Here is a 16,709-nt window from a genome sequence, read left to right as displayed (position 1 = left end):
TCTGCACTGCTGTGGAGGCGGAACAGAGGAGATTGCAGGAAGCCCTGGAACAAAAGACTGAGGAGGTGAGGTGACTGAGTCCCAGAAATTTCACCCTGCTGTGTCAGAACTATGGTCAAAACTAGAGGAACTGCAGTCCTTTGAAATCTCATTGGTCCTCCAGGAGGAGCAGTTGGACTACGAAAGAGACTGGCCACAGGCCCAGAATGCCTGGTTAAGTGCCCAGTTGAAAGTTAAAATTCAGAACCGCCTGTGCCTGGCAATGGAAAAGGACCAGGAGGATAGAGTTCCTGTCCAGCTGCCTTCTACTGGATTGGATGTCCCTGTGATGGGTATTTGAACGATCGGTTGCCATTGGTGTGATGGGGTCCAATGGCTGCTGTGTTTACCTTGATCTCTTCATGTGGGAGTGCTAGAGGCATGATGTGTCTAGGGTGGTAGTTTGGTGGAGGCCCAGAGTTGGTGGAGGCACAGAAGCAGTTCCAATGGTCCCTAGTAGTAGAGGGGATCCTGGGTGCCTTATGGGGTAATGACCCTCAGCCCTTAGGGGTGGTGACCCTGGTTGTGGCAAGCACTCAATGGGGGTTGAGCTGAAGGGGAGGGTATGTGAGGGAATGAGTAGTATAGCAGCAGGTGTCCCTGAGAACACTCCTCCACTGAGGTTGGTGGCACTAACCTGCCATGTGAGATGCCGAGCCAGAGGGGTGGGGCTCAGGCAAGAGGTGGTTAAATGCCCTGGAATAGAGTAGATCAGAGAGGCAACGAGGCAAGAGGTTTCCAGAAGTGAGACCCCCCCACCCCGTGTACAGAGGTCTCCTGGAGGAAGACCACGCGGGACAGAACCCTCCCAAAGAGTTGTCTGGGCTATAGCACCTGGGAGAGACTCAGGGAAGCAGAGTGGTCCCCAAGTTTATATCACCAGTCTAAGTGGAAAAGACTTTCAAGGTAGGAACTTTCTGCAATTACCTTGTTGTGTGCCAAGGCTGAAGGCAAGCTTGTGTTGGACTGTGCATGTTTGGAATGATAACATTGTGTTTGAGGTGTGGCCAGAAGCCAGCCCTAGTAAAGACTGCTTCCTTAGGGTTCTACAAGAACACTGATAGTAGCACTGAGCTGAGCTGTGATGTAGCAGGGTCTTGTATAGTAGAACACAGCAATAAAGAATTCTTCTTTTATTCTTATCCTTTGTCCGCCTGTGTCCGTGAGCGCTCCCTGCCTGTCCGTCAGCCACACTGCCTTACTCCCCTATCAAAAAGCATGCCTTGTGTTTCATGCACTGTGTTGTGGGCTTTTTTTTTTTTCTGTTTTTCCTTCTACTTCAAGCACCAGTCACCCTTATAAATCTTTATTGTCAAAGACTTTCAGAGCTACCCTCACACCCTAGTGAAAGGCAGGACATACACCTTTGTTGATTGAACTTCAATTGGCTTCCAGCATTTTATTAGACTCAATTCAAGGCTCTTATTGTGGATCATAGGGCCCTTTACATTGCACAGTATAAAATTCAGTAGGATGACTTGCTGAGTACCTTCATGTGGTCCCTTCATTATATTAACTCCATAACAAATTTCAGCAAGATGACACTACAATAGAAGTATGCTACGGAGGACAAAAAATATATATATTGGCTGCACATTGAGCAACAGTGAAAAACCTTGTGGAATCGATAGTTATTCCATGATTCCCTCCCCAAGAACCAGCTCCAGCTGTACTTCCCTCCAGACTGGGCTTTTTGAACTGTCCCTGTTGCAGCTTCCCTGGCAGCAGTTCAACTTTCACTACTTTTCTGTGCAAACAGCTTGGAATCTTGTATTCCCTTGCTCTGCAACTTCCAAGAGCCAGCTCCGGTTCCAGCTCTGCTCTGCAGTCAGGACCAGCTTTCACTAGCTGCTCTATCAATTTTTGGTTTCACTTTCCACTGAAGCTTTCCTTGCCTCAGAACCAGCTTCTCTGTTACTTGTACTCAGATGCACACTCTGTGCTTGGTTAGGTATGCTCTGCAGCTTGCTAATCACTTCTAACTTTGTTTTTCTCTTTTGTTCCACTAGCTCAGTGACAACAATTTGTAGCTTACTCTGAAGTCCCGAAGGTACACTCTTCCTCTGTCCTTCGATTAAGAACTGCTTCTAAGGTTTAATAATTGTTTTTCTACTTTTTAACTTTGCCAGCTCCTCCTGCTGTTTGTGGCTTACCCTAGAGTTCAAAGTACATAGCCTTCTTTTCTTCTGACCACTCCAGGCTAGATTTCCTTGTGGCACAGGATTTTTTTGACATTCTCCCTGTCTCCTCAGCTCGAAACCTTGGGGTCATCTTTGACTCTCCTTCTCTGCTCATATCCAGCAGATCGCCAAGACCTGTCGTTTCTTTCTTTACAACATCCGTAAAATCCGCCCCTTTCGTTCCGAGCACTCTACCAAAACCCTCATCCACACCCTTGTCACCTCTCGTTTAGACTACTGCAATCTGCTTCTTGCTGGCCTCCCACTTAGTCACCTCTCCCCTCTCCAATCGGTTCAATCGGTTCAAAACTCTGCTGCCCGTCTCATCTTCCGCCAGGGTCGCTTTACTCATACTACCCCTCTCCTCAAGTCGCTTCACTGGCTCCCTATCCGTTTTCGCATCCTGTTCAAACTTCTACTAACCTATAAATGTACTCACTCTGCTGCTCCCCAGTATCTCTCCACACTCGTCCTTCCCTACACCCCTTCCCGTGCACTCCGCTCCATGGATAAATCCTTCTTATCTGTTCCCTTCTCCACTACTGCCAACTCCAGACTTCGCGCCTTCTGTCTCGCTGCACCCTACGCCTGGAATAAACTTCCTGAGCCCCTACGCCTTGCCCCATCCTTGGCCACCTTTAAATCTAGACTGAAAGCCCACCTCTTTAACATTGCTTTTGACTCGTAACCACTTGTAACCACTCGCCTCCACCTACCCTCCTCTCCTCCTTCCTGTACACATTAATTGATTTGATTTGCTTACTTTATTTTTTGTCTATTAGATTGTAAGTTCTTTGAGCAGGGACTGTCTTTCTTCTATGTTTGTGCAGCGCTGCGTACGCCTTGTAGTGCTATAGAAATGCTAAATAGTAGTAGTAGTGGCTCTCTATTTGTACTTTCGTGTATACTCTGTTCATGTTGTTACTTGATTATGGTAATGTGGTTTTGGAGGGATCACTAATTCCAACATGAAGAAATTGCAGACTCTTCAGAATGTAGCTATTTGGTTGTTGGGTAGGGTGAGTCAGTTTGCCCATATGACTCCTTTATATTTGCAATTTCATTGGTTGTCTGTTAGGTATTGGTGTTTATTTAAGATGATGGTTTTAATGCATAGGGCATATTATGAAAAGTCTCTGTTTGGGTTGGTGGTACTGTGTGTTCTGGGTTGGGTTTTGAGGTCTGAGAATGCTGTTCAGTTACAGGTCCCTTCATTATCTCGAGCACGTAGATCATGTACATATGCTGCTGCTTTTTAAAAATTTTTAAGACTCCAAGCATGTGGAATGCTCTGCCTTTGGCTTTGAGAGTTGAATGCTCTTTGCAGCATTTTGAGCGACTGTTGAAGGTTCATTATTTTGCTTCTGCATTTGGTGAAGGTTCCTTGGGGAGTCAGTAGCAATGAGGGTAATGGAAGCTGGTGGTGAGGTTTTTTTGTGGGTTAGTGGTCTTGGGTGGGTATGCTTTCCTGTCACATTTTGTAGTTCCTTCCTTGTGTCTTTTAAAAAAAAAAAATGATTTGTACACCATTGTGTTCTTATATTTTTAAGCCAAGAGGTAAAGCAATGTGGTCCGGTTCTGGTTCAGGTACCTAAATAAATATATCCTCAGCTCTTGTGTCTTGGAGACCAAGGTCTGTTTGGGGGAATAAGACACAACAACACCAAATGTACTTGCAAGTTTGCTAAAGCTTTAGGGAGGTCAGTGTTACAGTTGCAAAGACTAGCAGCCTTGCTTGACTGACTTCTGAATTCCCTTCTAAGTTCTGACTTTTTATTAGCAATAATCAAGCATGACTGCACATTCCATTACATGATCACAAATTTAAACAATACACTTCTCTCTTTCTCACACATTGCTTGTAACATTTATAGCACACCTTATCTTCTTTGGCTAGATTATACACTCATTTCCTCTATTATGCCCAGTTTCTCAAGGTCCTATACAGCACATTCTGGTTCAGCAATTACAGGTAAGAGATAATATTCATAGCTCATTCCTTCCAAGGTTACAGCTCTCATCAAAAGAAGAATTGAATAATTCTTCTTTAAATGACTGATACAAACTCTCCATTTCTCCTTGGTCTCCTACTGTACCCCATTAACACAAATTCTCCACTTTTCCTTGGTCCCATACTGGACCTCTTTCACAATCCTCTCTGAGAGCAAGATGCACTAAAGATGTCGGTAATTCCCGTTCCCTACGGATTCCATAGCGAATCGGTAGGGAACGGGAATGCATCAACGATAGGGAATGCAAATGAGCTACTCGTTGTAGCTCACTTGCATTCTCTATTCCTTCGGTACCTGAGTCGGAGAATCGGGACGTCCCTTTTGATTAGGCTCCTCTTCCTGATATCTTCAGCCAATCAAAGCGGGCTTAGCTGGCTGTTGTCAGTGAAACGCGCTCTGATTGGCTGAAGAGACCAGGAAGAGGAGCCTAATCTAAAAGGACGTCCCGATTCTCCGGCAACCAGGAAAATAGAAAAATTTTGCTGTGGAGGGGTAAGTGGCGCGGCGAAGACAAAATAGAAGGGGGAAAAAACACGAGCGCCGGCAGAGCAAAAAACTGAGGAAAAGAAAACGTCTCTCACAAGCGCAGGGAGAGTACGTCCTTAAAGGACGCCCCTCACATGTGCTCCCTGCTTTTTTTTTCTTTTTTACCTTTTTTGGGGGGCCCTTTTCCTTTCCGATTCCCTCACAGGAGCCCTAACGAGAGGTGCAGACCTCCTGTTAGGGTTTCTATGGTAAGGGAATCGGAAAAACGGTAGTGCATCTCATTATAATGGACTGCAACGGTAGTCCATCTCATTTTAATGGGCTGCAATGGTAGTGCAGCTCATTATAATAGCTTTTGAATCATTTGCATTCCGTTTTCGTTGCCTGCTACCGTGGCAGGAAAAATGCCCTTAGTGCATGCCCCGGGTAAACTACTTGCGTTTTAAACTGGCTGGAACCAGTTTAAAACGCAAGTTGTGGGCTCATTAGGTTTTGTGCATCTGGCCCTGAGTCTGTCCAAAGTAACACATAGTTTGCAACATAATAGTACTATTACAGTAGCAGTGCTGAGGAACACTCTCTCACTGAGCTGCCAAATTGAGCAGCAAAATGTCCTTCTTTTTCAAAAATGAGCCCCTTTATGAACCTGATTTTATAATAGGATGCTTATATGATATCCAAAAAACACACATATTTTAAGCCCGATTTATAGAGAAAAGACAGGTGCCTGTGCGCCTTTATAAAATAGAGTCCCAGAATTGCTCCTGTAGCATACAAATGCCCATGCACAACTTTACATCTGCTTGAAGTTGGTGTAAATAAGAGATTATGCTCTGTGATGGCAATTCTATAACTGAGAGCCTCCATTTAGATGCCCCAAGGTCAGGTAGTAGGAAGCTATTCTATTATGGAACTTAGGCATGTGCACATCACCCCTATTGTCCCACGTAGCTACGCCACTGGTTATTCCTGAAAGTTTATGAAGAATACTGACTTGAATCAGCAACCTTCCTTGTTTTTGGGAGTAGTCTTTTTCTTTTCAGCATTTATATCCCACAAATATCCAAAATGAATTGGTTCAGTGTGGCTAATAAAAGCTTAAGGTAATAACATATCCATTGGAGTTGTGTATCCTGTGTAGTGGTGTGGTGTGTTTCAGGTGAGTAGATCAGAAGATTCTTAGTTTAGGCTATGCAGGCTTGACTTCGAGGAGGAATTTTCTGAAGAGAAACAATTTGGGAAGAGAAGGGTCAGGTAGTTTTGTGCACTTACGTTTGTGTTTTTTGGTGGTAGCAAGAATAAATCGTTCATATATTCAGGGGCGGTGCCAAAGAGGATTTAATATATCATGGTGCATATCTTGAACATTACGGACTCTGATGGGGAGCCAGTGTAAAGCTAGTAACAGTGGACTGGCACTTGTGAAATGGGGGCATTTGAAGATCAACCTGGCTGCTATATTCTGTGCGGTTTGTAGTTTTTTCAGTAGGTGTTCCCTGCAGCCCACATAGATTGCATTGCAATAGTTGGTATGGGTGAGTACCATTGATTGTACTACTAGTGGAATATGGCTTTTGGGAAGTATCCTCTAACTCTCCTCAGTTTCCACATTGTGTGGAACATTTGTGATGTTACGTTTTCCACCTGTTTTTCAAAAGACAGTTTTTGGTCCAGTGTCACTCCTAGGATCTTGAGGTGATCTGAGATGGGGTATGAAAGTTCCTTATATGGTGATGTTGGGGTATAGGGTATCACAGTATGGTGATGTTTTCCTTTTCTTTCTTCTTGTATTTTTTCTTTTTTTGGCATTTCAATATATAAATTGTTTCTGTAGGCATTGACAGTTATATGTAAGTTTCTGGTATGTTAATGTTACACCACTGCTCTTCCTACCCTATTGCTTTATACTTCCATATGTTTTGTTCAAAATGCAACAGCAAGAGTTCTGTGCTGTGTAAAGCAGAGAGACCACATCACCCCTCTCCTTCAGAAATTACACTATCTACCGATAGAATATAGAATTCAATTTAAGATATTTACACTGACGCACAAGCTGCTTTATATTGATTTATCTGACTTTCTTGCCAAGTTAATGTTTCCCTATATTCCTTCACGTCATCTCCGTTCAATGAATGATCGTAGACTCATTCTCCCAAACCCATCTCAAGCCTACTGGGAGTCCACCAGAAAAAGTGTCTTTTATTTTTTGTCCCCATTTCTTCCGAATTATTGACCTCCCACACTTTGCTCAAAACTTTCTTTCAAAAATTTTAAAATAGGTCTAAAAACCTACTTTTATTTCCAGGCTTACAATTGACCATGGAGCACACTGTCTGGGTGACTCTGGAACATAAAAGGAGACTATCTGCAGTTAACACTATGATTTGTGATGTTCCTTTTGATTGAATACTTGCTTTCCTTTATTTTAATTGGAGTTTCTTTCTGGCTATTTCTTTTTATTGTACATTGCTTTGATTTATGCTATAAAAAGGTAATTTTATTAAATGTAAATAAACATATTGTAAATGACTCTGATGTGTATTTTTCACCAAGAAGGTGGTGGATACCTGAAATGCCCTGATTGTGGCTGGATAGATTTGGATGGGCTGGAGTGGAGCTTTCAGGGGCTCTGATGACAGCTTCAGAAGTTTTAGAAGAAGGAGAGTGCCGGGCAGACTTCTACGGTCTATGCCCTGAAAATGGCATGGAAAAATCAAGATCAGGTATACATATGAAGTATCACATCATACCTTATGTAATGAGTTTATCTTCTCCGGTAGACTGGATGAACCGTACAGGTCTTTATCTGCCATCATCTACTATGTTACTATTGTTACTATATATTGTGAAGAGTGGTATACCAAATCTCTTTTGTAAATAAATAAAATCCCTCTACTCTTGCAAAAATATATATAGATGCTCTCAAAATAAATCCTCTTCTGGTGGCTGCAGAAATAGATATTTTTAACAGTTTCAATCACCTTCAAAAGACCAAGAAGAAGTGAGTCCAATGATGTACTTAAACTACTGCAAATTCATTCAGTTAACTATAACGTTTCCAGTTTGTACAACCACATCAGAATGACACTTTTTAGCAATGAGACAGATTAGAAACTAGTTACGGTGAACTGTGAGAGAAAACAGATGTTTGGCTCTGACTTTTCTTCACATTGAAGCAGATCCAATAGTAAAGCTAAATCCAGAGAACATTGTGGATGTTTATGCTAACAGGAAAGACAACTGAATTTACGTTAAGATAAATACTCTCATATAGCTTTGGAACCATAGACTTGTCCCACAAAGATTTTGAAAAAGTTGATGTAGCAATAAACTCTTCTGTGCCCCTCATTCTATCCACACCATCAGGGGTATCTACCCTATTGCAGAGTTTGGTATCATCCACAAAGAGGCAAACCTTACAAGACAGCCCCACTGCAATCTCACTCACAAAGATGGGCCAAGGACTGAGCCCTGTGACACATCCCTGTTAACATCTTTTTTCTTGGCACAATCTCTGTTTATATTTTATTACATTTGTACCCCGTGCTTTCCCACTCATGGCAGGCTCAATGCAGCTTACATGGGGCAATGGAAGGTTAAGTGACTTGCCCAGAGTCACAAGGAGCTGCCTGTGCCTGAAGTGGGAATCGAACTCAGCTCCTCAGGACCAAAGTCCACCACCCTAGCCACTAGGCCACTCCTCAGACATATGATGCATTTGCTAATGCTACTTCATAGTACCACTTTGAGATACAACACTAGGGAACAACTATTATTGTGCTTTCTAGAAGCAATGACATTGAAGTTGAGTAAACATTACTCTGCATCCTTACAATATCTGATGGTATCAATATGGAACAGATCACCTCTATCACTTAGTGCTAGAATTCATTACTTGAGCTTTTGGAAGTATTTGAAAACATTCTTTTTTGATAAATGTAGTCTTTAGCAACATGATGTCTATTGTAAGAACTTCATGGTTTATCATTTTTAAAAGGTAATTCCTGAACATTATGGTTTGGTTTCTTTTTTTTTTGTAATCTGCTCTGAACTATAAAGTGGTAGCAGAATATAAAACCTGATATAACATACATAGTAAACATAGTAGATGACGGCAGAAAAAGACCTGCACGGTCCATCCAGTCTGCCCAACAAGATAAACTCATATGTGCTACTTTTTGTGTATACCCTACTTTGATTTGTACCTGTCCTCTTCAGGGCACAGACAGTATAAGTTTGCCTAGCACTATCCCTGCCTCCCAACCACCGGCTCTGGCACAGACCATATAAGTCTGCCCAGCACTATCCCCGCCTCCCAACCACCGGCTCTGGCACAGACCGTATAAGTCTGCCCAGCACTATCCCCGCCTCCCAACCACCGGCTCTGGCACAGACTTTATAAGTCTGCCCAGCACTATCCCCGCCTCCCAACCACCGGCTCTGGCACAGACCGTATAAGTCTGCCCAGCACTATCCCCGCCTCCCAACCAGCCCTGCCTCCCACCACCGGCTCTGCCACCCAATCTAACAACATATTTACCACTTCCCTCTGCACCCACAGCCTGGAACTGCAGCAACAGGTTATTTACTAAGGACCAGGGTGGCTTCTCAGCTGCTACAGCTTATAGGTACAGAGGAGACCGGAGTTTGTCCCCCAACTAAGGGAACTGACACAGTGACCACAACTACTTATATTGCTACTGACACCGGACATATAACAGAAATGAAGGAAGCAGTTGGCATTGAATCAGATGCTGAAGAGGAGTGCACCAAGCAGCCCAGGAACATGCAGATAAAGACTGAAATGGCCCATCTAGTATGCACAGTAAGGAGATCAGGGCTGTAACTGTGCTCCATGTAGGTCATTCCTCCTCTTTCCTGTGATTTTATAGAACTTTAACTTTCACTCTGTGCAGGGTACACCTCCAGACCCTTCATTTAGGAGTGTAACTTCTGCTCTGTGCAGGTTACCTCCTAAGGCCTATAGCGTTCTTTCTTCCTTCAATGTTTTCCAGAATTAGTATCTGACAAGGAATTGTGGTCATTGTTATGTAGAGTAGGATCATGTTCCTCGCTTGATCAATACATGATCAATGATTTATTACAAAAAAAAAGAAGAAGTGAAAAAGCAGTATAATTTTATGTTTTGTAATGTGATAGGATACCCAGATCCTTGTTAAGTCCTTTGATTTATCTACCTCTGATGCTATTATAACCCTTTAGTCCATGAACCTCAGATCACTTCATTGGATCCTCATCCACCACTATGTGAAATGCAAAGTACTTGTACTTGCCAGCAAGTTCTTCCGTTTTGCAGCTCCTCGTTACCTCTCCTCTCTTTTTAACTTCCTCCTGAACCGGGCAATCTGCAAGTTGGGGGGTAGGGGACAGGATAGTCAATCATCTTCTGACTTATGTGTGCAGTTTCTTAGGGGTACAACTCTTTAACTTAGCATGCATCATATGAATACACATGCATTTCATTTATCTACAGGGTTGCCTATATTTAGGTGTGATCATTTAAGCCAGGTCAATGGCAGGTGCAAATGGGTGTACCTAAGTGTACCATACAACACATGTAACTTATGATACTCTATAAGTTATGCATGAAGGTTGGAGACCTGCCTAGGCCCCTTCTATGCTCCGCCCGTATGAACATTTCCTTGCAGTTATGCTTTAAGCCTATACTCATTATCTTATAGAACAGCAAACAATGTAATTATGTTGGCATCCATTTATAGAATTCCTATCAATGTATGATTCAACCGTAAAGTTAAGCAATAAACTTGCTAAGTGAAATAATCCAATAAATATGAATGCAAATTACCAAAATTTCAAAAAAGGAGGAAAAAGACTTTGGTAGCTTACTAATTTGTCCTATTTTCAGGGACCTCTACTGTGCAGGCTTTGTCATTAGTCATAAAAAAACCTCCTTAATTATTGTTTTTTATGACTTTTTCATTTTTTCATTCTCATTTTCATAAAATACTTTGATTTCAACCACCAGAACACTTACCTGAAAAAAATTGCAGTCATATTGGTTCACTCATCTTCACTGAAGAAAATGTTCTAAAAAGAAACAAACTTAGTATAAACATTTTTGAGTTATCATTGGCAATTTTACTTGCCTTAAGTCAAATTTTCATAGCACTAGCCTCCAACCTGTAAACTGAAGCTGATTCCTGTATCAATAGAGCTTCTAGCCTTCATTAACAAAACTAAATATGGTGGCTAGATTTTAAACAGACGCCGACCGCTGACAACCAATCATCTTTGTTTTAAGATGTGATAAAAATAAAGAGCAGAAAAGCTGAAATAACTGTGTGGGTTCTGATGAAAATCCACCCTTCATCTATGTACTATATGCTATATTGCTGATCTGTATATCTAATGCACTTAAATAAATGGTAGTAGAGTCAGTCATTTTCTTCAGAGCGAACTGATATGACTCTGCATTTTTTTCAGATAAGTGGCCTGGTGGTTGAAATCAAAGCATTTTATGAAAATGAAAATGAAAAAATGAAAAAAGTTAAGAAAGAATAAAAGAAATAATTAAGGAGGGTTTATTTAAGACTAACGATGAAGCCTGCACAATAGAAGTCCCTGACATTAAGGCAAATTACTGAGCTACTGAAGTCTTTTTCTTCCTTTTTTGAAATATCCTCACTTATTGTGGGAACCTATCAATGCATGGTAATGCCTCTATATTAATTGTAATGCATAGTTCAAGACAACTCCTGAACCTAAAGTGGTATTTTCTGTGTTAGCTGTTTAACATGGGAATCAGCATGGGCTGGATGGACTATCGGTCTGACCCATTATGGCTTTTCTTATATTCTTACATAACGTTTAATGCACTGTACTATTAGTATGAAGTAATTCCCTTGTTAAATAGCTAACAAAGCTTAATAAATAGACCCCCCCCAAAAACCTTTAGGAAATGACCCCTTAATCCCTTCATAGAAATGCGATATACCATATTTTCTTGTATATAGCCCACACCTGGATATAACCCACATCCCTGTATAATCCACAGAAAAGATGGAGCAAGGTAAAATTTGTTTTGCATTACCTGCATCTTTGTATTCCCTACCAGGTGTTCAATTATGAAGTCGGTGGCAAGCTTTGGTGGCCGGTACCAGCACTCCTGCACATGCTTAATTCATGCTGCCGAGCTAAGCATGTGCGAGAGTGTGGGTGTGGTTGAGCAAAGCATGCCACTGAAGCACGCCACCAATGCTAGACTGGAGAAAAAAGCAAGGCAAGACAATATAAAGGAAATATTTCTTATAATAAAAAGTATTTTATGCAAACCATTTGGGAGAGTTTTTTTTTTTTTAAAGAATTGTAGAATGTCTCCTCCACTGTGGCCATGAAATATAAAGGCGAGTATAACCCAAACCTTTATTTAACCTGCACCAGACATCTCCTGGCTGTAAAAACGTGTACACCCATTGGGTTATGTTTGCGAAAATATGGTAGTTAAAGAGCACATAGAAAGAAGGGTTTTTTTTTGGTAGGATAAGGAAGTTACATCTCAAAGAGACTGAGTTGTGCCCAGGTAAAGAGGGTAAATAAAGTTGGGGGCAAGTGACTTCCTCACAGCTGGGCTGGTGGGACACAGGAAGTTGCAGAGTAGGCAGGACTTACCTGAGAAGAGGCCTCGACGACGCGCACTGGCAGAAGGCTGGCTATGGGAATCGCCGGTGCTGGAGGGAGAACGGCACTTCAGAGCAGTAAAAGTGAGCAGACCATGCGGATGGCGAGAGTGGGCAGTAGAGGCTGGGCGGGCCTGGAGCATAAGTGGCTGGGCCTGGGCCCGTCCAGGTCCACCCGTGGCTTCGCCCCTGAGGGGGGCATCTAGATGTAGGTATGGTGGGTTTTGGAGAACTCACTGTTTTCTCCACAAATGTAACAGGTAGGGGGGGATGGGCCTGGGTCTGCCTGCCTGAAGTGCACTGTACCCACTAAAACTACTCCAGGGACCTGCATACTGCTGTGATGGACCTGAGTATGACATCTGAGGCTGGCAATCAATATTTTGAAAGATGTTTTTTGAGGGCGAGAGGGGGTTATTGACCACTGGGGGAGTAAGGGGAGGTCATCCCCGATTCTCTCCGGTGGTCATGTGGTCAGTTTGGGCACCTTTTCATACCTTGGTCATAAGAAAAACCAGGTAAAGTCCTTGTTTCTTTCGATTATGGGTCAAGGACGTCCTAGTGTTAGGCACGCCCAAGTCCCGCCTTCGCTAGGCCTTCAACACGCCCCCTTGAACTTTGGCCATCCCTGCGACGGAAAGCAGTTAGGGACGTCCAAAATCGGGTTTCGATTATACCAATTTGGATGACCCTGTGAGAAGGACGTCCATCTTCCGATTTATGTAGAAAGATGGGTGTCCTTCTCTTTCGGAAATGAGCCCATTAGTGAACTATTTTAGGCAGGGACATTTCATACCCAAATTCTACAAAACATTGCAAACTGCCTTATCTGCAAGTCAACCAAAATCTGGCTAGGAGACCGCCCTCCCCCCATAATGTGCCATCATTATGGTAAGCACCCTCATTAGTTCTCTCTGTCTCTTCCTTTGGTGACTATTCCATTGTTCATGAAATGCAAGAAAAAGACAAAAACATTTTACCCTGTGCATGTTGCTTGGCTCCTGTGGGAAGGAGGGTACAGATGAGAGGAGGTTTCAAGCAATGGCATAGGTTCTGGGAATGAGATACTGCATTCAAAGAAAGACAGAAACATCTAATATTGTGCATATTGCTTATTACTTAGGGGAAAAGGATTCAAAGAAAGGAGCTTTCAAGTGATGTCATAAGTTATGGGGATGATCTTTAAAAGTGAAGAGCTTCATGTTGGTCTAGCCAGCAATCCATGCACTACAAGGGAAGCTGGACCCTCCTTCTATCCCTGCCTTTTCTCTAACACAGTAATGATTCACAGCCCATGATACTAATGGGCTCCATCCCTGCTCTGTCTCGAAAATCTTTGGCTGGAGTGGACACTGGGACAGGAGGCAGAACACAGAGGTATGGTAAGAGGCTTTTGTGAATCATCTCGCTCCTCCTGTACTGATCTTTTTTTAATATAATCATCCACGAAGAGTGGTACAGTATACCTTATGTTTATTGAGCTTGATATACTACCTTTCATGAAAAAAAAGCAAAGCCTTATATAATAATGACAGAGATGAAGGCACACAAGCTGTTCCAAGAAATAAAACCTGCCTTCAGCAAGAAGGGCAATAATTTTCCATGGTCCATAAATCTGTGCTGAGAAGAGAAATGCCTCTTATTCATGTTTTCAGATAAACATCTCTCTCATTTGTGTGATCTATCATGTTCTCTTTCATTACTACTTATAGGTCTTTTATTTTTGCCCAAATAAATTTTATTTCTTGTGTCATTAGACTTGTGTAGACACATTGCTTAATTAATTCCCTTCCTTATTCCAGTTTTCAACTATCTGTACTGCATTCATTCCTACTTTACATGTATCAGTGTGATATTTCCATGAGTTTTTAATAAACATCTCCTGTGAGCTATTCACACCATATTCATTCTTTACATGTATTGATGCAATGCCTGATTAGGGTTCGGATGAAAATCCATCCTTTGTCTATCTATTATATGCTGCATTGCTGAACTATATATCTAATGAACTTAAATAAATGGTAGTGGAGTCTGTCATGTTTCTGTGCTGTCTCACTGGTGAGCAGATAGAGACACTCCTTGCAGTGCAATATGTCTATTTTTCAAAGCAACCTGGCTCCATGTGGCTGAAGGGAGGCAATGGGCTTCCTTCCAGGAAGGACCAGGTAGTGACACTGGCACACATGGGCAGGAGGATGGAGAGAGCTATGGAAGTTGGCTTAAAGTCACCTTCACAACCTGGAGAATATTAGACCTTGTGCTTGTATGGGAAAAGGAGAAAGGCTACAGCAGAGGCTAGCTGGGAGGGAAAGAATGCCACAATTGAGTTGTGAAGGTGGAGGAAGAATGGTGGGGCAGGCTGGAAGGTGGGATTAAAGGAAGAAACCTATTGGCATAAAAATGTTCATTGCCACATAAATGTTTTTTTGGGGGAAAGTAGTTTACATTTGCTAGTCTGATACTTGGATATTTCTGCTCGCCAGCTATCTGTGCTATATGCATACTGGAGTGACAGGCGCAATCGTAACCAAAGGCATAGAGGAGGTAACCTGCATGTTCTGCACAGAGCAGCAGGTACACTTGTGGCTACCTTACTGGGCAGGCTACATGGATGATGCTAGTCTTTATCTGAAGCCTGTTACTATAGGGTCAAACTTTTTTTTTTTCAGAATTCAACTGTGGCCATGAAATGTAAAGGCAAGTATAATCCAACCCCTTGTTTAAACTGCACCAGACATCTCCTGGCTGTAAAAACATGTACACCCCATGGGTTATATTTGCAAAAATATGGTAGTTAAAGAGCACATAGAAAGAAGGGTTTTTTTTGTAGGATAAGGAAGTTACATCTCAAGGAGACTGAGTTGTGCCCAGGTAAAGAGGGTAAATAAAGTTGGGGGCAAGTGGCTGGTTAAAACACTTGTGCAGGGCTATCCACTGATATTCAGCGACACTTAACTGGATAGTCCCACTGAATATCAGCACTAAGTAACATTTTGAGGGCTGTCCAGGGGCAGAGTCAGCACTTATGCGGTTACGTGCCAATATTGACCACTTAACTACATGAGTTAACTGGACAAATAGGACCGCATTAAACACAATTCTATCTTGGGTTTCACGTATGTGGTTAAGTAATGAATATAGCGCTTAACTGGATATGTGATAGCCACCCTCACATTCCCGGATAGTCAATGCTGGTGCCCAGACATGGTCTGGCATTGAAAATGCTGGTATAATGACAGCAGAGGCAATAAAAAGGTGACCACCACCAGCTGAATACTTACCCCAACTTTATTATGTTACTATGTTACATGTATCCATGTGAAGCTGCATGATGTTCTGATGAAGCGCCATTCTTCAGACATCTATACTGTGTGCTTGATTTTGGGCGGCAATTTTGAAATTGTCCACACTTGTGAAGCGTGCAGGTATACTTACATTTTTAAAGAGAAGTTGTGTGGGTGCTTTCTATGGGTGCTAAAAGTGACCACATGCTTAGCACTTTCTCTTTTGTGAACAGGCCACATATGTGTGCTATTTTTCTCCAGTTCCTATCTAGCCTTATTTCTCCCTATCTGCTCTTCGGCATCGTGCCAGGTACTTGTGCCCTGGATTGGTCACTCATGGAAACAGGCTACGCTACTGTTCTTGATAAATCTTTAATCTAATCCAGAGGTTCTTAGTCCAGTCCTCAGGACACACTCAGCCAGCCAGGTTTTCAGGATACTTATAACGAATATGCATAAGATTGATTTGCATACATTAGAGGCAATTCATGCGAATGTATCTCATGCATATTCATTGTAGGTATTCTGACAACTTGACTGGCTGGGTGTGTCCTGGGGACTGGGTTGAGAGCCTCTGGTCTAACCAGTTCGGTGGTTCTTATGTTCACATACCTACACATGTCTCTTGAAATATTTTTAGATTGGAGGAATAGCCTAGTGGTTAGTTCAGGAGGCTGTGATCCTGGTGAACTGGGTTTGATTCCCACTGTTGCTCCTTGTGCCTCTGGGCAAATTGCTTAACCCTCCATTGCCCCAGGTACAACATAGGTCCCTGTATATAATATGTAAACCATTTTGACTGTAACCATAGAAAGGCAGTATATCAAATCCATAAGAACATAAGAGTAGCCATACTGGGTCAGACCAATGGTCCATCTAGCCCAGTAACCTGTTTTCCAAACAGTGGCCAAGCTAAGTCACAAGTACCTGGCAGAAACCCAAATCGTGGCAACACTCCATACCACAAATCCCAGAGCAAGCAGTTGCTTCCCATGTCTGCCTCAATAGCAGATTATGGACTTTTCCACCAGGAATTTGTCCAAACCTTTT

The sequence above is a fragment of the Microcaecilia unicolor genome, chromosome 2, assembly GCF_901765095.1.
Source record: "Microcaecilia unicolor chromosome 2, aMicUni1.1, whole genome shotgun sequence".
NCBI classification, from domain to species: domain Eukaryota; kingdom Metazoa; phylum Chordata; class Amphibia; order Gymnophiona; family Siphonopidae; genus Microcaecilia; species Microcaecilia unicolor.
Note: the sequence above shows the minus strand (reverse complement) of the source record.